The sequence below is a fragment of the Anopheles coluzzii genome, chromosome 3 (genome assembly GCF_943734685.1).
Source record: "Anopheles coluzzii chromosome 3, AcolN3, whole genome shotgun sequence".
Lineage (NCBI taxonomy): Eukaryota > Metazoa > Arthropoda > Insecta > Diptera > Culicidae > Anopheles > Anopheles coluzzii.
This window is the reverse complement of record NC_064671.1, coordinates 43,251,465-43,275,218: the sequence shown is the minus strand read 5'-3', so window position 1 is coordinate 43,275,218 and position 23,754 is coordinate 43,251,465. Positions and strand designations below refer to the sequence as shown.

The 23,754-nt window shown below is 40.2% G+C and overlaps 1 pseudogene; it reads left to right on the top strand.

Moving 5' to 3' along the window:
* Positions 1-13,005: 13,005 nt before the first annotated feature.
* The window catches only part of LOC120958774 (uncharacterized), a 34,932-nt pseudogene continuing 24,183 nt past the window's right edge, over positions 13,006-23,754 (top strand).

Below are 23,754 nucleotides of genomic sequence, written 5' to 3'. Positions count from 1 at the left end.
ATTGCTACTGATCACCGTCCAGTGTGTGTGTGTGTGTGTGTGTGTGAAGAGATAATGAACAGTAGATAAGTAAGGCCACTTGAGTAGGGATCGGTCTTTTGAATCACCGATTCCAACGCCGCTATGGGGAGGTAATGCTATTTCTATTTATTTATTTATTTTATTGTGCTTTTACTCGCATTAGTGAGCAAACAGGGAGCTGAAGTGTTAACCTCGTGTTGCTTGTTATGGGTCATAAGCTACACGTTTATCGAGAGATGGTCATTTTCAATTCCGACTATTGATTACGACGATTACTGGGAAGAGCTCAAACAGTTACAATTATGATTAAAACTAAAATATTCTTTTTATTGAAATATAAATGCCTGAAAGCAGTGTTTTTTTTAAATCCCGATTTATATGTATAACACAAAGTCTCCCATGTGATCCAAACGGTAGATTGTTTTGTAATTTTAATTATCTTCTACATTTCAAAATTGTACGAATTAGTAACAGCTTGTTTTGTGTCAGTGAAAGTAAACTTTCCTTGAGAAGGAGTTCAAGAAATAAGACGAAAATGTTCCATCCATGCTGTTGCTCCACTGTTGCTCAAATTGAGTTTTGAGTGCGAAAGATAAGGAAAGAAAGCAAAGAAAGTGTATGTTTTGCACTTTCCATGCGATACTCGAAAAAGTAGACCTTGTTATAACACACGCTCACAGGCACACCCAGCAGTTGCACTAGACCCACAGGAAATTGGCCACCGTTTAGAAGCAAAAGTGCCACTTGGCGGGCGACCCAGTGTTAAAGAGCAGCGAACGAGTGAAACCAGTGAAACAGTCCAGGTTCAGGGCGGGGTCCCGGAACCGGAAAGCGGAAGTGGAACATGGTCGCGTCACGATGAACACTGGCGCTATAAACAAGTTAGTTAGTCAACCATACACATTTTGCATACAAGGTAGCGGAGGGGGGAATAAGTCGCGAAGGCCCGGACACGGACAAGTGGGAAAATTTCTCCCGCGGAAAGGGGAACACCAGATTTGGCATCTGCATAAAATTTTATGCAAATTATGCGCACCGAAAAAGAACCCCACTCCTGCCCATTTCTGCCCACACTCCTACCGACTCAATCTCATGCGGGGTAGGAGTGAAAACTCTTTGGAAGTGGATCTGCCGCGCTTTCCTTACTGCTGCGGGATGATGTTTTTCGCGTAAACTCCACCATACTGGAAGAGAGTGGATGTTTTGTCAGGACCGGAGATGATGAAAGTGTACTACGGTGGGAGCGGAAACAGAAGCGTCCCGGGGGAGCCAAGGATCATCCCCGCCCGGTGGAAAGGTGGATGACTGTATTAAGTCATCGAATCGGTGGTGGTTAAGTTTTCGCGGACAATAGCTCCTACCAGAGGGCATCTGCTTTCGGGGACGTTATTCATCGTGCTTAGAGTGGAAGAGGAGGATCAGGTAACAGGTGTGAAGAGGGAGAGAAGAGCGCCTTGAAGACAAGCATTTGATTGCTGCGACTGGTGGGTAAATTAATGGCGAATGGGGCGAAAGGGGAACACCGGAGGCACAAAGTGCCTAAAGTGCATTTTTAGTTTAAGTTTGTCCTGTGGCACTTCTGTTATATCTGTTGTTTTGTCACCATTGGATTTGGAAGCAGTCTAGATGTAGATTCACATCACAGCACGGCGAAAGCACTATTATAACGTAAATTTTTCCATTATTACTTTTTTAATTATTTCTGTTGCATGCATCGCTGGTGCAGTCTCCGTCTTGATTGTAGATCTTGCTGGGTTTAATTACTTCATTTGTGAGTCGTTAGGTCCGATCATGAAGAGAGCTCAAAACCCGTTTAGCAAATATCCTGACACACTGTTGTACCCATAGTTGGATAATCACTCTGTAACATCGGTAGAAACGAACCATTCTAGATTCGCACCTATGATGGATATGCTGTTGAGTTAAAAGAATTGACGGCTGTAGTGTGGCCAGTTTTTTACCTACTAGGCTACTTTACTTTCAAATAGTGGATAACATTCAATAATAAGGAATAAGGAACTTTGACGTCATATTAGCCAGCAAAAGACTTAGTTTCCTACAGCAATAATAAGAATACAGTAGTGATGGAGTTAATATAAGGAAGTCAGTTAAATCATTGCAATGAATAAAAGAAAATGATTAAAAGATCTGTAAAAAGGGAATATGGGGGAGAGAATATACCGTATTATAGCGTTTATAAGGACATTCTTTTAGGTCGAAAATGATCAAAATCAAAATAAGGGGGTAGGACAATTTGTCAATTGTTGTAAACATCCCAATTATTGCACATTGCGTGTAAGTTGTAGGTTTTTTTTTAATATTTATAAAATATTCATAAAAATAAGCATTTCTGCCGAAATTTTTACTATTTTATTGTATGAAAAGAGCACTGTTATGATTATTTTAATACAAATGAAAATATTTCACCTGATTTCGATCAAAACGAATGGATTTCTTAGCTAAGCCGCTAAGAATTGTCCAACAATTGAATTTTTGAATAGGTTTAAACATTTCTTGTATTTCTTGCCATTATTCATAATTTTTATCCTTAAAATAAAATATTAAAAAAAATAAAATAAAGTTAATTAAGTTAAAATAGAATATACATACTATTTTTAAACAATTCTAATTCATGCTAGAAAAATATAACAATAAAATTATGGTTTTATCGATCTCAAACATATGAAATACGTTGGTTATACCCTTAAGTGTGAAACAATTGGAAGATTACACTTGTTATACACGGGTAGTAATTTTTCGATTACACCTAAGGCATTACATTCGATCACAAATCATGTGAACAGTCATGTGCTTAGGTATTCTCATAGATAACACTAGATAATAAAGGAGTGTTGCCAAGGAAATGCAAAAGGAAAAAGAAAAAGGATTGAAAACTGAGGAAACAATTGATCTCACTCGTTCTTTAAACAGGTGGTAAAAATTCATAAGAACTTCATAACTCCAAAAAAAAAAAGTAAAAATTCATAACTCCAAAAATACCAATTAATAAGAGAGAACAAAAACTAAAGCACAGAAAATACCAAAAGAATAGGAAAGTAAACTGATGCACTTCCATTCACTTGTAGAAGAAAAAATAAGAAAGTAAAAAAAATTGATCTGTAGCAAATTGGTTGTATCGAGAGATTTGTCTTTGCTGTTTTTGAAATTTATACTATTAATATCTCTGATCTTGATGATGGTGAGATTATTTTTCTTTATATATTAAAATTATACAATATCACCAGAGCGTAATGACAAACTAAATAAACAAGTAATTAAATAAATAAATATGTAAATAATTATGTTCAAATAAAAATTATATTAAAAATATATTAGTCCGAGCCAACATATGCTTTAGAAATGCGTGCGTACAAGTGGACATTTGGATTCTACTTGGAGGAATTTACTGCCTACACGCGATCTGGGAAATGCACAGCGAGATGCACTCATTGATGGTGGCCATTTTTAGATACATTCGGTTCTCCTGTTTCTACAGGTAATGGTTGTTACCTGCTGGAACCCGCTGGTACCAGAGAACTGGCCTTATGAACGACGCAGTTGTGTCCTAATAAGATATGCATCATATCCATCAGTTGGATGTTGGTGAGGAAAAAGGAAGCTAGGGAATACCATTGCATTCAAAGATTTATACCTATTTTTCTTTGATGAAACTATGTTGATCGTCTTGGATGTGAAAATGACTGGGTGGGTTCCGCTGAGGATTTTCCGATGGCCTCGCCTGCTTCGAAAATTTATTTACTTACTACTTTTAGTGTAATATTATATTAAAACTACTTCCGCCCTTCTCAAGACTGTGCTAAGGTAATAGGTGGGATTTATTTAAAGAATAGTTTAAAAAATGTGATTTAACTCTTTCAAACAAATATAAACTCGCTCACAGTAAATTAAATCAATCGTTCATTTGATTGCTCTGTGAGTAAGTAAGTAAGTCACTACGACTACTGTTGAGAACGCGACAGTCCAATTTTATTCAATTTAATTTTACGAACATTTTTTAAATCTTCACCGGCGAGATTCACATTTTAATTCAACCCGATTAACGAGCATACCGCAAAAAATTCGCAAAACCTATTTCAAGCGTGCAACTTTAGCAAACAAACGTGCATAAACAGCATAAGTCTAGGAAAATAATCAAGCACTCGGTAAGGGTCAAAACAAACATTGTAAGTTAGGAGAAATACCAACTTAGAGATATCTAGAACATTCATGCAGCTGAACAAACTTTAATCAGGATAAGAATTCATTTTATAAAACACTTTAGCTTAGAATAATTAAACTATTCCCGAGATGCATCAAGCTAAAGAACAAGATAGACGGAACGCACAATCGTCGTGCCATATGATTGCGAAGCAATAAACAGCATCTTCAAAAACCGAAATGCAGAACCTAAACCTAATAATTAGAAATTAAAACCAAGTTCACGCAGAAAATAAGACAGAATATGAGGACATTTTTGAATTGTAATAAATACTTGCTATTTAGATATCAAATCGTACAGATCACGTGTGTCAGTGTCGGGTTGAAGAATGAGTTACATGTTTAACTCTCAATTCCCATTGGGTCTTGGATAACTCACACAACTGAGGGATTATTTGCATCTCTCGCATTAAGGATTAATTGATGATTAACACTGCAAGCGCTGTATCAATTGATTTCGATCGATGGATTTTGTTCTTTCTTCTTCTCTGTGCTTCGGCTCACAAGTACTCACTTACTTGCTTATACGGCGTTTTAATTGCTTTGTGGTTTGCGGAAAAGAACATATAAAGAACATAATGCAGAATCAGCATGTCTCAGAGGATATATTAGTAAGCTAACGTAACTCTTTCTCCACAATCCACATGTTGCAGTTTGTACTCTGTAACCACCAGCCCAAAATTCTAGCGTTTTAAGTGTTAAGAAAATTAGACATGTTTATGAGCTTTACTGTCGTTTTTCTATAGTTTCTTATAGCGGATTAAGGAAATATGCAAACCATTTTCATTATATTTAATATTCTACTTAAAATATATAGTTATATCCGTATACTTGACACAATCTGAACTGAAACCTTATAATTTACAACAATTACAAGAGAAATATTTACAGCTGTGTATTCAAATGAACTACACTCGATCCGGTTCAGAATATTGATAGTCATAATTTTTATTGGTGTTCTTTATGGTATAGAAAGATAATGAATCAAATATCCCCACCGGAAAACGGTACCTGATCTTGCAATAATCAACTAACTCAGCCTTCCCATACCGCGGTCGTTAAACGTTCACCCGTTGCGACAGTATCCATATCTCGATACGTTAGCTGTTTATGTGATGTTGTTTATCGAAGCATGAGCATGAGTAAAAAAAAGGAAAGAAATGCAAACTCCCAATACTCTCCCGTACAAAATAAAAGCGGGAACAAACTTCTCCACGGCAGAAGGAAAATCCAACATCTGGCTGTCAGCAAACCTCTTATCAGCTTAACAGCGCTACCCCGGAATCTGTTGCAATGGATCTCTGTTGCCTCTGCTGCCGAAATTCGAATTCCCTTTTGCCCATACGAACAGAGCGGGTGGGTGCTTATTGCAGCCTAGAACTGGTGTTCGTAATGTTCCTTAGCGATACCAGGCCCAGGGCGGGAAAAGAAAAACTGGCACCATTTTCGGGCACACCGTGGACACCAGGCAATCAAGCGTGGGCACAGTCGCCCTCCAGTACGGGAGATCGGCACAGTTTGTTTGACTATCCGTAAAACTTTCCACAAATCGTCCTGGGGCACTACGAACTGGAAACCACACTCGCTCATACACACACACACACATGACGAAGGGGGAAAGCTCTCCATTCTCATGGTATTTAGCAAGCAACACTGCGAACAACACTGACCACACAAGGCACACGATGCCTCGGTCTTACCCAAATGTGGGAGAACGTGTGCACTCGATAAAAAGTAGCAGCTGGTGTGCTTTTCGAGTTTAGGTGGCAAAGCAACAACAAAATCAAACAAACACAAAAAAGGCAAAGAAGATGGTTTGGCCTCCATGTTGCCGTTCTGTTGTTCTGTTCGGACCCACTCCGTAATAGTGAGGGAAAACTGAGTTGTGTTGGTTCGAGCTGATGGAGAATGGAACACGTTTCGATAGTGCTTAGTGCTGTGTGTGTCTATGCTTTATGTGATGGAGATAAATTTTCCTCCACCCTCGACCCACAACCTTTTCTACGTTTTTCTTGCAAATTTTCAAATACACTCACTCATGTATCGTTGGTCATCAAGTTTCGGAAGACACACATACACGTAGTTTTCCTTTCTGCTAGGTGCACCCGCACCCGGAAGGTGCAATGGTGGTGCGATGAAGAGCGAAACTTTACATAGTGCACACTTCCGGCATCGGCATGGCATTATGTAAATTTGTGGTGCTCCGTTTTGGTGCTACGTGTGTGTGAGAGTAGATCGAACTACCTAAGATTGGATTTATTTAAGCAGCAGACAATGATGACGGAAGGGAGCATAACATAAGTTTCTGGGGAATATTTATATTGAAGAATTTATGCTTGTTTTCTGTTTTGCAGGATGCGCTGGAATCTTCAATAGATTTGGGAAAGTTATTGGGTCTTGGTAGAAAAATGGGCACATACAACAATGTATACATTTTGTTGCATGCAATTTTATGTTTATGTTATGTTATGTCTGTTAAACAAAATACAAATGTAAAGTTCTCCTCTTCTTCTATTTGGCGTAACGTCCTACGCGGACATGCCGGGGCCTTTACAGGCTTTCAAGACTTAATTCATTAGCACGTAGCCGGATAGTCAATGCTTGCTACGGGGGGACGTTCCATTCTGGGCTTGAACCCATGACGGGCATGTTATTGAGTCGTTCGAGTTGACGACTGTACCACCAGACCGGCATCTAGAAGAATTTCTAGATACTAGTTAATTTTGCCAGATTACAGAGCTGCGCAACTCGATTTCAAAGAGCTCCTTTACTGTTAATAGTATACCGAAATTAATGGCCTCGAAACCCAATTCAAATGAGGTACTTATGACGACCCTAAAAGAGATCTAAAATCAAAACAAAGACCATAAGACCATATGGTGTCCTCACACCAATACATTACTTAATCCGGTTCAAGAGCTGCACACAAAACACAACTGCAACATAAAAACGGTCCTGAATATAATATTCAACCAATATCGATCCTGGAACCGATACTGAATCCATACCGGTCCTGGAACCGTTCATTAACCCATACCGGTCCTGGAACCTATCATGAACTTGTACCGGCCCTGAAACCTACCATAAACCCATACCGATCCAGAAAATACTCCCGTTTTAATTTATTTTCTGTATTAGTACCTGGAACTGTTCCCGATTCGGATTCGGAACGATACCTGAGCCTGGTAAGGGTTTGGAACCGATACAAATCCAGTTCTAGAGTTAACCGTTTCCGCACAAAAAGCGGATACTGGTGTTTGCAGTTATTTTTTTTTTAAATCAATCTATTATTATTTGTGGGAAATTTGATGTTACAATAATGGTGGCAATGAGTGCACATCCTGTTACAAATGGTTCAGAAAGGCGAAAGCTTTATCACCAGCGCGCCTTTATCACTTACGTTACTTTACGTTAGAAAGAGTTTAAATAGTTTAAGTGTGCTACTAGTGTCAAAACCGCTGAAATCCTTGTAAAACCATTAAGAATAATGAAATTAAAACTAAATGTGTAGCTATAAGGGTTTAAGTTAAGCTCTTTCAGGTTCTTAATGATAATAATACGGTCATCTAGGCTGTTCGTACGAGAAATAACAAAAAACTGTGTGAAAAAGTTTTTAAGGATAGAGCGCATAATTTTGAGAGTATAAATATAATTCTGAATAGTAAGACAAATAAATTCATAAAAATTTACCTCAAATAAATAGAGTAAACCTTCAACGAATCTCCTATGCGAGACAACGAAACAAAGTAAAATCCTGCGCAACATATGGTCAGTGCTCGAAAAATCAATAACAAATATCCATTTATCAACTTTTTTTAGTGCTTTCTGAAAGGAAAGAAACAGTTAGATTCGCAAAAAACGGGGATAGGGCAACAGCATGTGAAAATCCCTGATGGCGCTTTCAATCTCACGGGGAGAAGATCAGCTCGTAGGGTACTGAAAACAGACAGGAAAAAGAACCAGGAGGAATACGAATGAAGCAATGATACTACCACATGGAATGACCTTTGGCTGTTTGGCTGTACGGAGTGTTGTGTTTGTTTTGTTTGGTTTTGTTTTACCTTTCGTCTGTGTGTGTGTGGTGAAATGTGGCCCACAAAATGTTGCGACTTTTCGATCATATTTTCACGAACCAAATCAATGTGCCAAACACCGCACCGCATCCCTTGACTCGTTCGATGGATGGAACGAAAGCGAACGGATATCCTTCACTGTTGTTTAATCTTGCTGAAACGGGCCGGACATGTGTGACACGGGTATTCCGTAGTCGTAGGTTATTTCGATGTCAGAAAATATGGCAAAACTTTCCATTTTATTAGAAATCTTCCGATTTCTTCGAGACAAGCAGTTCGACACGGTGAACGATGGGTTCTCTCCCCCTGTTGACCCCTTCACGCTACAATCTGATGCTATGGTTGGAATGGAAATTCAATAAAACATGCAATAATAATGCATAAACGCGCATCTGAAAGACATTAAGCGCAAACCGCAACCAAACGGAATGGTGGCGTATGGTGTTGTTATGCTCCATTGTGGTTTCTTTTTACAGCCGCGATCCTTTTTATAAGCTGCGCCGCATTTGGTGTGTTTGTTTTTATTGCACAGAAGGTAAAGAAAGTGGAGATTCAAAAACTATACAACCCACAAGGAGGATTGAGTGCTTTATTCGCTTTTCTTACTCTTCCCCGGGAGCTGTTGTAATGGAGAAATGAGTGTTTTTTTTCTTTCGCTCGCCCTCACTGTATATCCCTTTCCCCAGAAGGCAAACTGTATTCAAGCAACAGCAACAGTAGGGCGCATTATGCTTGCACAAACCCATAACCCGCCATTCTAGGCGGCAGTAATTCCTTCTTGCACGACCGTTCGTTTGCTTACACCAGCGGATAAGCCGTTCTTGCCATCCGCCGCATCCGCAGCCATAATAAAACCAACCCAACCAGGGTGACCCAAATAGTGCAATCCATCTTTGCAAAGTTATCCATCATCATAATAATGACGTTTTTATGCATCGTTGCGCGTTTCTCGTCGCGTTCGTGAGCGCGTACTGTGTTTGCATTCGGTGTTTGGCGTATCGTGGCCCGGATGGATGGGGTAAAGTCGACAAGCTTCTTCGTTTGCAGTGCCTGATGCTGCGGCTTGGTAAGTACGATCGTGTGTGATGATTTCTTTCCATGCCGAGCAAAGCAATTGCTTAAGTTGGATGCTGAGAAGCAAAAGGGTGGAAATAATTTTGCTTACTCAAACAGCGGTGGTAGATTGGGTTGATCTCTATTCACGCTTAACAATGGTATTGCAGCAAGAGTCACTTTTCTGTTGAATCTGCAGTGGCGCTGTGTTGGTGTAGGCTTGTAAACAACGTGGCATTCAATTGTTAACAAGCAAAGTATCAAAAGTTTTAGTGAACGAGAAAGGAGCATTTCAAGCATTGATTTCTTTCAATTGCGTTGTAATCAATGTGTTTTTAATGCTCGTATAAAAGCAGTGTTATTGATGAATAGATGGAACAAGTCTTTCTTCAGAAACCGATGCCCGCGAGGGGTCACGTGAAACACTGAACCAGTAATTGAATTTCATACAGCTTCGTATCTACTGGAAGCGATAAATCACACTTTGAAAGTGCATTACCAACCTCATCGCTTACAATTAAAATAAGTTCTCATTTCTAACCACTAATGAACGGATCTGTAACGCGTAGGCAAGCACAGCGGAGTGCGTCTGAATGCGAACCTCCACACTGCATCCAGTGGAGGTGTGAAATGGAAATGGTACGCTTTTTGAAAAGGTCAAACCATGAAAAGCATATGCATGAACTGCCCTTTATCAGCTGGTTTTCCAGCCAGAGAAGAAAACGGAAAAGTGCCGTTCCGTTTTTAACGATGCGCCTGCATGTATGCAGCCTTTGTTCAGCAGGTCGGAAACGGACACACACTCGCATACATACACACACACATGCACATTCTTCGCGTGAATCCTATTATTGACAGGAAGCTACCAGCAAAATAGAAATACGTACCACGGACAGCCGTTTTTGTTTGCGCCCACGTGGTCTTTTGTTTTCTGGTGCGTGCATACAAAACGCGTGCGTACGGTGCTGTTCCGGTGCGTGCATTCAGGCGTTTCAGTGTGTAATTGTAAGCTTCCTGGCAAAAGACAGGCGTTGGTTTTCAAGCGGTACAGCTTTTGATCATTGGAGAGCATAATTATGAATGGAAGCCGTTTATTACGTGTGAAAATAGTTTTTATTACCATATTGATAGTTTTTTTTAATATCCGCATTCAATTGTACTCTAAAAATCTTTTAACATTAGCACTAAATTAAAATAACATCTAGGTCAATCCAGTTTTTTTTTGCACCCCAGAAAAAGAAGATCCGCTGCCACTCTCTTCGTAACCTTACAAACTGGTGTTCAATTTACATAAATTAAAATATGTTCCAGGAAATAAGTGGCGGAACAAAACTTCGTCAATGACTTCTTGCACTGTGCGATTTTGACAGCTTGGCGGGAAACCCCCAAGTACTTTGGGTAGAAATTGTCAACTACTTCCCCATATCCTCTCTCTCTCTCTCTCTCTCTCTCTCTCTCTGTCTCACTATGGCTTTTCTCATCTCTTATCCATAGCACTCGCGGGTGGATTACGAGAAAAGGCGTAGGCTACGCTTTGCGACTTACCCTTGTACCTTCGCGAAGAGAGATAGAGACAGTAGCAGGGATAGCTAATTTTCACCTTTCGCTCCTCCGTCAAAAACTTTAGGCCAGAAATAGAGTGTTTGAGATTCGTGTTGCCAACACAAGACAAGGTGCTGTGTGTATCTTCTCAACGGTGACAAACAAATACGACGTGGCAAATGTGGAAAAACACGGTGATGTTTACGGGCGTACAATCCTGTACGCGGGTGCAGGCCCAGTATCACGACAAAGGGCAGTAGAGTGGGGTTGACCCCGTCTGTTTTCATCATCCAGTTCCAACAACTATCAACATTCGCCGCAGACGAAGTGTGACGATGTGAGCGTGCAAGCGCGTTTGCTGATTTGCATGTGTGAGGTTATGCAAATGCGAGCAAGACAACGCTAACCCCTACGGGAAGTGGTGGTGATAGGAGTTGTACCGTTTACTGCTTCCCTCTCCAAATGGCCACCAGTGAGACGTATGGGATCGCATTCGCATGGGATGGAATAAAATTATGAAAGGGTTTTTACAGAGGTAAACATAATCCGTCGTTCGTAGCTCTGCGATAACTCGCCCTGGTGTAAGCGTGTTTGTGTGTTTGTAAATCGCATCGAAGAAGCTCACCACCTTCACTCGCTTGCTCGCACGAACTGAAAACTAAAGTTTGTCATGAAATATGAAAATTTGTTCGATGAACTTTCCCACTAGCTCTGATTGGAAGGTAAAAGTTGAGGCAAAGAAGGTTCAGTGCAACAGTGTTTGTACTCGGTAGCGTGTGGTTTATCTTACGCCAATTTCTGTTGGGATTTGAAGCGAGCGGGGATCAATTTACGTACGTAAGCACTGTACGCAGACAAGCAAAAAGGTACAAAATGGCGAATAGAAAGAAGTGCAAGTTTTGCTGTAAATTACTTAACCATAGACTGTGATTGGGCAGTAAAATAAGCATCTTTTTTCTTGTTCAAAAGGATACAAATCGAACGCAAACCAGCTGTAAAAACTTTACCAAACTATTGACTTTGCGAATGAAAAGCGGGTAAATTTATTTGCTAACAGTTTGTTTTATTTTGTTTTTCTTTGCGATACTCTACCGTCCTCTCCCCGTCACCTATCCTAACATAGGACAGTACAGTTTTAAGGCTGACGATGGAGTAATTTATTACCGTGACCGCTTCCTCCGCTTGCTTTGCGCCGAATGCACTTTTCAGCGCATCAGCAACAGCGCTGAAACAGCAATCGAATAAATCCTTACGCGCTGTCAGCTAGCGAGCGAGGGTGTGTGTGTGTATGAGAGAGATGGAGAGAGAGAGAGAGAGAGAGAGAGATAGAGAGAAAGAGTGGAAGTGCCCAATAAATAGCGATGACACACGTACGCCACGTTGAAGCGTATCGGTTTTGTGGGATAGTAAAAGTTTTGGGGTAGCCGTTGGGTGATGTTTTGTTGGTTCGGGCACTGTGTTCTGCCAACTAGTGAACTGAAGCAATTTATTAGATTTTGCCTTTGAACGGTAGCACGTTTTGTAGCACGATTTACAATGAAAGTGAGATAAGAAGTGTAATTCGTTTTAAAATAACGATCGCAATAGAAATAGAAAGTAAGCAAAATTGGTAAAGTTTGACGATTTAAAGAAAATGACCATGCGCCTCCATTCAATTGATTGATGAAGAACTGGAGGCTGGATTAAATTAGATTATTATTATATTATATTAACACATTTAGTACATTTATTAAAAGTTTAAGACTCGTTTTGTATATTGTGGTTATCGTAAAATATTCATTTAGTAGGTTTTTGTACAACTTGGTGGACGAAAGGCACCATGCGCCTCCATTTACAAAATGCACCCCTCCCATCAACACACAACAGAAATGGAACTCATTTCCTTCTGCGCGTCACATCCAACCGACACTCACGGCTGGCACACGGGAACCATTCACGCGGCACTCAATGTTTTGTTTACGATTGCACTAGCCACCATGTGTTTCATCGGCAGCGCCATGCTTTCGTTCGGGTCGCTGGTTGCTTCGGGCCTTTTGAACCGATGCTTTCCGACTGGGGCGTTCGGCACCTCCTTCGGCTGAGCTAAACAAAGACACGAGCTTTCCACAGCTCTCGCCCTAGGGAGGGTTGATTATGTGCCGAGCTTAACTGCTTCCGACCAGTTGACAGTGTACGGCCGGATGATGATGATGATGAGCTTGTGTCGGCGTGCGAGCTAATCCCCCACGATGGTGCTTAGTTAGTTTAAAAGTGCGCGCTAAGAGTGTTTTACTTGAAATCGCCAATGGCGGTTACAGTGTATCCCGGTTAAGCGGTTGAGTGGAAATGCTGGTGCTTATAGATTTAATCAATTAACTAACATCCGTTTACATGATTGATGTGCCATCGGGTGAATATATATTTTCGGGAGGAAATTGAATCAACGGAGGACGGTGTAATTAAAACCGGTTAAGCGAATGCAAATGTTACCACCGGCTGGAGAAGTTGTGTAGTTGTGGTGCATTTAATTATGAACGAATACTACTTCATTGCGAATGGTGAAGGTGTAGTGAAGGTTTGGCAGTGCTTGTAATGAAAACAGAGCCCTCTCTCTCTCATTAATCATCGTTTCAAAAGTAACAAAATTGATACAAAGAGGTTTGTAATTAGTTCAAAAGTGAATACATCTGCGTAATTCAAGGCGGGATTGTCGATTGATTGAAAACGTCGTCTGCATTGCGTGGAAAGTGATCGAATATAAGATGATTTTTCCTTTCGGATGGAACATGGATATACGATACCCGCTACTACTGACGCTGATCGGTATGATTGGTAAGTGGAAGTGCAAACAGTTGTGAAAATGGTATATTAAAGCCTGTTTTGTTTCAAAAGTTAAACTTTTTATACTTTGTTTTATTGATCGCATTGCTGTACACGATTGATTCTTGATGTTGCAAAAAAGTTATATTTAGTTAACGGATGTTTTTAACATCTTTATACCTGCTTTGTTCTGCATTTTATCCACCTCACTCTTGATCCGCTTACCTGCAAAACCTGGAGTAGCTGGTGCAAATTTCATTAAAATAATTGGTTACACTAAAACCGATCGCAATCACGCTCAATTGTGCGACAGTACAGGTCGTGTCCTGCTCGCTACACACTCCGCTCACGTCCAGCTACTCCAGTACTACCAATCGGGGGCTCAGAAGCGATTGACGGTGTATTCAATTACTTAGCTGCAAATTTGCGCCCCTTCACCTTCTGGATCGCCTCGGGGTAAGCGATTGCCACTGCTGCTACTGCAATTATTATCCACTGTCATCGATGGATTCGATCAGAGAGAGAGAGAGAGAGAAAGAGAGAGAGAGAGAGAGAGAGAAAGGGCTACCTGTTTTCATCCATCCACCATCCGTTGCCGGTAGAAGTGTTATCTCGGGCACATGCTCCCAGACATGCTCCCGGGGAATGGGAGGTAATTTCATAACTTTATCCATCCGTTGCTACACGGGCCCGACGATGAAGGATGATGCTCGATTCTCGACTTCCACGTGAACCAGCCCGGGCCCGGGCTCGATCTAGTCAGCGCTGCCGGAAGCTGACAGTGAATGAGTTCCGGTCGACTTGCGGATAACAATGATCTGTGAGAAACTCGAAACTCGCTTTTGAGGAGATAGTGCCTGTGTGCGTTTGTATTGGTGTGTGATAGCTAGGCTAGTAGTAATAACGACAAAACGAAATAATCTTGATGAACTCCTTCACAATCCACTAACCGCGCTTACTCACCTTCCTGCTTCGAAGCTGTTTTCAAACCACACTTCACCGCTGAACGTAATCCTTCACCCATCGCTCACCGTGGCCGTGGCTCGATGTCTAACTTCCTTATAACAATATATTTTACTACCTTCTTGCAACAACATCGGCCACAGTGGCGCTAGAATGAGAATGTTATTTCATTCTCTACCCTCTTTATCATAATCCCCAGATCTACTCGACTCGCGGTAGTGCCCGGGTATTGCAGGCGCTTCCCTTTCCTAAACCATTCCGTGTACGCGGGATGATGGAGCAATTACACGGAGTAGAACGCTTTACGTAAGGTGCATTTTGCTCGTCGTCATCGCATCCGATCCGAACCTGACTGGGCTAGATTCGCTTACTCATGCGGATGAAATGGAGCTTTCCTTTTTTTGTTGGCTCTTGCTACTGCTGCTGCTGCTGCTGCCGTTGTTGGTTGTAGTATGCCTAAGAAGGGAAATGAGGTACCCACTGAGACAGTGAACAATGTGGCCACTCTCTCGTCACTTCAGTGGCATTTTCGGCATGCATAGCACACCGAAGACGTCACACCGCTCGTACCAAAACCAACGACAACGGTTGGTGATTGAGTTTCGGGTGGCGCAAGAATCTCGACGCGCAGACGGCAAGGGAATCTGATCGCCCATGAGCAAGCAGTAAGTGAAGTCAACGCAGGCTCGGTGTCCCGCGTCTGCTTGACGTCTGGGCCATTCGTTGATGTTGATGCAATTCGCTTCTCGCCGAACATGCGACATATGGTGGCTCCAGGAAACTGGGAAGTGTGTTTTTGTAGTTACTCAAAGTGAACCGCGCTCTGGTGAGGGAGGTTTTTTTTATTATTATTATTATCGTTGCACACTTCTGTTTCGTTACTCCCAGTAGGTCAGGACAGATGACAAAAGGAACGGACCGTGGGACAATGTCTGATGTCATCTTGCGTAACGCTTCGTACGCGTTCGAGTGACACTGTTCCTGTCGTTCGTGGCGTCACGTACCATTGGCGCTAGTAGTAAAGCGTCAACCCGGGGCGAGGGAGTATATAGTGCGCAAAACTTTTTCTCTGTGTGTATGTGTGTGTGTGTTTAAGCTGTGCATGTGTGGGCGTGTGGGTGGGTGGTTGGAAGGACGTTTCGTAGTTTGTTTCATTTTTGTTTTTTTTTGTTTTGCTGTCGTCTTGTCGGTGCACCATTTCCCATCAAGCGATAGATTCCAATGAACTGATAGCAATCGATAGTGCTTACGGTAGAGTAGCAAAGTTGTTGTAGCAATTTTCGCTCAATCTGTTCGTTGCTTACTGCAGGAAAGGGAAGAGAGGACACTATGGGGACACATTGGAGAAGGAGAAAGGAAAGTTTTTGCTGCCGTTTTTTGTGTCTTGTTTTATTTTTTTGATGGCCTTACGTTAGAAGTTGAGGATAAAAGTGAACGAATAATGTGTGTGTGTGTGTGTGTGTGTGTGTGTGTACATGTGTGTGCTTCGACCGGCAAAACTGGTGGCGCAGCTTCTGTGGCAGAAACTACTTTGCCAAAAGTTTGACAGTTGTCTATTCATTCATTAGCTTTCTTGTGTACACATGCGACATCAGGAGTGGCTCTCGTGGACGGTGAAGAGTGTTCTATGTGCACCGCCGCGTGCAGAATCGGATGGTTGATGAACCTCGAACTATGTGAAGGGTGAAGGGAGTGAGCAAACGATTCCAAGAGAAGGAAAGGGTGACATCTTAGGTGTGGATTGGAAGTAAGCGGAACAAAAGTTATTGTCGCACACGGACACGCACACATATGCGGTTTGAAGTATTTTGAACGAGATTTGGCAAAAGTTTAGAAACACTATTTTGCTAACGTTTTGCTATGAATTGAACCAGCGGAAATGCAAAAGTTAGATGCTGGTGATGGACAAGAATTTAAATTATTTATAAGAAACGCTGAACTTTCGAATATTTTGAGCGTTTTTTTGTTTATTGAAGTTGAATCAATACGTTACATTTATTTATTCTTGACAAAATAAACAATATTTAAGACATACACAACAACATTAGTTAATATAGCCAAAAGAGCGTATATTGAGCGAATTTAAATTACTTATACCATAACTTCTGGCGTTCATTACACGAAACGGTTTAAATGAGTTTACCAAAATATGTTGTTGTTGCTGTTTTTTGTAGATTTTTCCTTATTTTCCTTTTTTTAATTTGCTCCTTGTTTTATGTACATATTTATATTTAAACCATTTTTATTTAGTTATGTTTATTTAATGTAAATATTTATGTGTCTTTACAGGGTTCAAATTTATTTTTTCTCTTGAGAACCCATCTTCCACATCGTTTTAATGTATTTTTCATTTCATTTATTCAGATGATTGCGATAGAAACAATAATGATGTATCATGCTTAATAATTACATATAATTTTGTACAACCATTTCCGTATTGAATTTGTTAAAGTTGTATTTATGTTTTCCACACTTTACGATCGCTCAAACATGTATATGTAAATGTATTTATTGTGATTATTTACTTTTTTGAACTATTTAAATTTTTATGTGAATTTTTTAACATTTAATTTTCATTTTATTCACATTATTTCTCTTGTTACTACTTAAAAGTATAAAGAAAGACTCAACTTTATCACAAAACTAATCATGATCATTATAAACAAACGAGCAAATGATCATAAATTTGTATCAATTATGAAAAGCAAGTTAAATGAGAGATAATGAAATATATTATCAATTAACATAGATTTCGGTCATCCAAATTATTGTTTTATTTCCATATTCTAAGACAGAGGTCTCCACACTTTTCAGTCCGCGGACCGAATTGCTTCACAATCTGCGTTGTTGTGGGCCATTTTGACGCTATCTTTAGAATGAGTGAAAGTTCAAATCTCGTTTTAATAAGAAAATACTAACAAAATATATCAAATTTCTGCAGCTATATTTTATTGAATCTTGATTTTCGTCTTTCAGAAGTAAAAAAATAAACTTTGATTAATCTCTCAGAAAAGACAGCTATTTGATTTAACCTTTACATAGTCATCGCGGGCCACATTAAAGGCTCTTGAGGGCCGAAGTTTGGAGACCCCTGTTCTAAGACAAAGACCGCATTAAGAAAATGCTTGTTTGATGGTACTTAGTAATTATAGCGAAACAATATGTGTTACATTGTTACCTCGCAATTAGCTAACAGCTAGGTTCTATGTAAGTTAAGAGAAAATATATATATTTTTCTGAATGTGAAGTAGGTTATCCATGAAACAATTTACTTAGCGTTGCGGTTTAACTAAACGTTGCCTACTCTTGCGAAATCAAGTAAAACCCCTGTAATTTTTAATCATGTCAATTTACAGCCCAAGTAAACAACGTTAAGGCACTTTTGAACATTGTTAAACTATAAGTAAACATTTGACGGCCAACTGAAATGTTGATGTCTTTCTGAACATTGTTCAATCGCAACTAAACATTAGCTTTCCCCAATGTTAACGTATTTATCTTACCCGTGTTCCCTAATGTTAATTTTTTTTGATATTAAATTGTTGGCAGCTTCATTTTAATCGATATTTTACTAATTTAATAGTCAGCTATTAATTTAGAAGGTATCGGGATAAACGAAGGTACAAAAAAATTTTGAACTCCCTGCAGCAAACGAATCAACTTAAAGGCTTCACTTGTTTATTTACTATTAAACGAACTTCAGATAGGCATCAGCTTTTCAACAGCAGCCTGCTCTCCTGTGGTGTGCGTCAAGCCGCATTGTTTATTTTATCAGTATTTCAGTTGTACGTGAAATGTTAACTTAGAGTGGGAATATGTTCAAAAACATCTTAAAATTGTTTATTTAAGACTCGAAAATGGTGTATTAGCTTCTTACTAGTGAAAATCATCTTGCAATAATGCCCATTAACTATTTAGTTTTGTTTGATCCTCTTCAAATACAGACGTTTGTTCTGTTTTGCCTCTATCTGTTTCCTTAATTGTTTACACAACCAGTACATGCTTTTTCAATTAACAAACAGTAAATGTAGCAGTACAAAATCATCATTACCCTACACCTCCGGCATGTTAACAGGCAAAAAAGGTCCAATCATGTGTCAAGGCGTTTGTGATTGCGTTCTGTCAGCCGCTCGTCGCGTACATCTGCTATAAATAATAATCTCGGCAATTTAAAATTCATCAACCGACCTTTTCCCCTCAACATTGTCAGCAAGCGAGAAAAAGAAGGAGAGCAAGTGGTATTGAAAGCAAAAAAAAAAATCGAGCGACTCTACGCTTATGAATTTGAATTGCCCCAATTGGCCCACCCGAGCCTTCGATTTGGTCCTTGAAGGTTCAGGAAGTTTTGGCTGCGCAAACTGTACGCAATCAAAAATTAATGGTTCATCGTTTTCCCTGCCTAACCTCCTCCTCGCTGTTAAGGTCCTTTTCTCTCACGAAATTTCAAAATAGAGGTCGACAAAATGCCGGGCCCGATATCTTGAGCTAATAATTTAAATTCCTTTTTCCTGCTAAGCATGTTTTTTTTTGTTGCTGCTTCTTGGCGGTGCCATTGGCAATAGGGGCTTCGATCGGTAGGCCGAAAAATGGCGGATTCCATGTGGAAGAAAGTAAAATAATGAATCATGACCCGGTTGCACGTTGTCGCGAGCGATTGTGTGCTTGTGGCACGAGGAAGAGAAAGTAGACTTTCGACAGAAAAACGCACTCGGTGTGTTTGAGCGAAAAGCTTAAGCCAGTGTCGATGCAGAATCTATAGATCATTTGAAGCACTGGCGAAAACAGGCCTCGTAACCGGTCCTTCGTCGAACCAAACGTTGATGGAATTAGGGGAAAAAATTGAAAAATGAAGAAGCTATCGTGAAAAGATCCCGTACTCCAAACATTCGCGTAATGCTTCCTATTATGTTGAAAGGGGGTCGCTGAAATGAGCGAAACTGGGGGAAGAGTAGACAGAATAAGCAGAGGAGAGGCGGCTTCCAAAGACCATTTCGATATGCTTTTCACCTCGAGTGAATGGATCGATTGACGAAGATTCTTAGACGAAAAAAAAAACTTCACATCGCATTGGTGGAAATATGTCTTACCAGGGAATTTGAAGGAGAGAGGTAGCAAACGACGGGATGGATCGAAATTTCGCATAATTAAATGATTGAGTATGTTTATGATGATAGAGAAGTTGACGAGGGTAGAGGGTAGATTTTTTGGCTCAACTCAGCGAGGCCAAATTCGATGCCCCAAGGTGACACACAAAAAGGTTCATTTCTTTTCAGCACACCCTGCCTGCAGCCTGCAACCAGTCGCGTGTGATTGATGGAGTGCTATTGATCATTCCAATCATCGCACACAAAAAACGTGATTGGCGAGAATCAGTCAACCCATGGTCTGCCATTTAAATGCAAACAGACTTTAAAAAAAAAAGATGTATGGAGCAAAGAAGGTGATTATCTAACAGCAGTGCGTAGCTGAAATGAAATTAATAATGTGTACGAAGATGGAAGACCGAATGTGCGCAGGGCGGGTATGATTTACGTCACACGATTGGTTATTATTTTTGCCCCTTCCGTGATTAACGATCCCCATTAAAGCTGTCTCTTTTGAGTGAGAACAGGGTGGAGGGGGGAGGGAAGAGTAAACCATCTTCCTGTCCCGTCTTCCGTTGCGAAAAGGAATCCTAATTGCTAATCCAGTTCGACCAACGATTGATTTCATCGGGAAGGTGAAATATTTGCGGAAAGCAAATTATCACCGGGCAAACATAAATCGTACACCGCAAAGCAAAGCGGTTAGCATTGGCCAGTGCTACCGCCTCAGGCATCTGTTAGGATCAAATAGCAAACACAAGATGAAAGGTTATCTATTAGGCAGCGGGCAGCTGATTGAAGCACTGCTCCACAAAAACAAAGCCCGCTCCGTCTGCGTAATGGAGCAGGCAGGCATAAGCTAAACGAGCGTATGATGAGAAGTATGTTGGCCGTACGTTTTCAAGGTGCACCGTCCGCTTCGCCCCCCCCCCCCCCCCCCTTTATATCGACGGAATGTGAAGGGTGCCGTGTTAGTCAGTTAGCTAGATTACGTTTTATCGTTACCAACACACAGATGCACGCACGCACGCACACTCACACACAAACACATATGTTTCCCATCAACAAGCACCATGAATCACATTCAAATAAATTCTTATTTATTCGCACAGCAGGGAAGTGCCACTTCCGCCGCTTCCCAATGGTGGTTTCCTATTTCTGTATCCGGTTCCGGATGGAGCACCGAAGTTGTTCCTTGGAAAGCTATTTCGATTGATTTCTTACTCAAGCCAAAGCCCCGGAGAACGCGCATGGTGGCAGGTGGCGTATGGAGTTCGTTTCGACTGTGATGCGGAAATGTGGAAACAGTATGGTGTACATTCAGTGTGTGTATGTGTGTGCGTGAGGGGATGGGTGTAAAGGAAATAGTAACTCAATTTATGTTTATTGAAGTGTTTACGAGAAGAGTGTTGGTAGACTATTTCGGTCCTGTTTGTGCAGTGTATACTTGGCGGCTTGGGTGGATTAATTCGTCGATGTTACAGCTTGCTTTGTACAGACGAACTTGCTGGATGGAGATGGAAGTGTGTGAATGTGAGCTGATGGAGGACGCAGAAATTAGGAAGTAAATAGTACACTGTTTGAAGTGGATGGATTGATCGAGGAGGACGATTGTGGGAAAGGACTTTTTGGACCGTTGGAAAGGAATTTGCATGCGTATAAGTATTTAAAACTTTGAGGATGTATCTCTCAAACCATTCACATGTTAAGTAAATTAGCAAAAAAAGATTAATTTTCAATTGAATAATATGTCCTTCGCAACCTAGAGGAAGTTTTATTTTAGTTGAATTTAAAGATAATTAATAGACTGAAATTATTTATTTTAATTTTTCTACAACGTGTATGGCACAATGGGAAATTACTTTTCAATATCTTGACTCGCCACCTTACGTTTAAAAACTATTTAAAATATTTTAATAAATTTCATACGATGTTTATTAAAAAACATACATTTTAGCACATCAGTAAATAAGCTGAATGCACCTAGGAGCAGTACAAATGATGATCAATATTTATGAATAATTAAGTTTATAATTTGAATTGAACCTTATGTTAAATAACATGACATTCGTCTGTAAACTACAAATTAAAAAACCACTTTCGAAATTTTCGTAGGAGTTCACTTATACCGATAATGAGCCCTTTCTCATTTGAAACCATTTTTCATATGCAAATTGATACTTAGTAGATGACATCATATCAACATTCCGTACAAAATCACACACCGAAACAAACGCTGAAGTTGGTAGAAAATGGATTGGACTTGAAAAATATATAACAAAACAGTCTATTGCTGAACTGAACTTTGTGTGCCAATAAAGGTTTAAATAGTAATATCTTTGTTTGAAAATATTCTTAAAATATTACAACGAATTTAAATATGAAACGAAAAATACAGCTCAGTAGAGGAATATTTAACAGACAAAGATAAAATAGTAACGTATTTTCTAACTTTTTAATTCAATGAAAACAAGCTTGTTTGTAAACCTAATAATTAAAAATGAAGTATGAATCAGTTGTCACTCCATGTTCATCCATTTAATTGAAGCTTGGATTTGTCTGAAGCACTGGCATCATTTCCGTCCAAGATACATGTTCGCTAACTTCCCTTTTCCGGACCACAAACATTAAAACCATCCAAAGACTTTCCTGATGGTTGGAAAAAAAAACCTCGGGCTTTGAGGAAAACACATTGCGTTTATATTTCAATTTGAATGTTTCTTCCAACCACAACTTCTATCTCTCTCTCCTTGAAACGCGCGCCCGCTGGTTGTTTGGAGTGCATCTGCTTGCACCGGACATTTTTCATCTGGCAGTCGTACCCAGCTCTGAACCAACTTCCCAGAACCAGCTGGTCAATCTGAGACACGAGATGGAAAGCCGTCAACCAAGGAGAGGAGATAAGGATGAAGAGAAAGAGCAAGAAACAAAGATAGTGAGAGCGAGAGAGAGAGAAAGACAGGCAGAAACACACCTTCTGCAGCGTAATAAAGAGTAGCTTTGGATAAATGAGAAGAGATAGTGAGTGAGAGACGGGGGAAAAAGGAAGGTTGGTAATGGATGAAACGAACTGAAACTGGGAAGAAGGCATGTACGTGCCGTGCAAGTTTTACAGTAATTTGAAGCAAGCTTCCGCGTCTCTGGGTTCAGGGTTGTGTTTTTGTGTGTCTTCAATTTGCTTAAATTCAATTACATACCGACCGTGTAGCTGTACGTCCGGTAGCTGGGAATGTCTGGGGTTTTGATTTGGAAGGAGAACCCGTAGGGAAATTTGAGGGAATAAAGGTAACAACAAACGCTGGCTTCGACTTTCCATAAAAGTTGCGAAAAACAGTAACTGTTTCGTGAACAGTTTGAGAAGCAAAATATTGTTTACTCGATTATGTTCACTGAATTCATGAATTGTGTTAAATTGCAGAAAAAAACATGTTTTGTGTTACGGAAAATATTGATAGTTGGATACGAAGTATGGAAAATAAAGAAATGTTAAGAAATTATTATTGCTACTAGAGAGCTGCATTGGTGTGCGTTTTGCATACCTTGAGGCGTTCAATAAGAGTCCGTAAATTGTTTATAATATTATTATTTTATAAATTATTTTATAATATTTTCAACGTTCATCTACACAGAACGGCTTATAGAAAAAATGTTTTTAGCATCGCTCCGTAATGTTAGTCTCTAGCATCATCTCAAGATAGAAGGTATTGCTCTTTAAAACGTCCCCGTGCCCTTATCTTTCGTCCCGTTTTCGCAACGTGCTTTCAAGTCAGCAGTAAAGAAAACATGTTACAGCACTTTTCGTTCGTTAAGCTGCTGCATTTTCTTGCGAGTCCATTCACTACTATTGCTTTTCCAGCCCCTTACTAACCTCCAGCATGGGATGGAAAAGTGATAAATAACAGACCATGGTGGGCCCGGTTCAGTTTGGCTCGGGAGCAAGTGAGGGGTTCCTGCACGTATTGAAGCAACCCCAAAGGCACTTGGAATTCCTATCCAGCGAG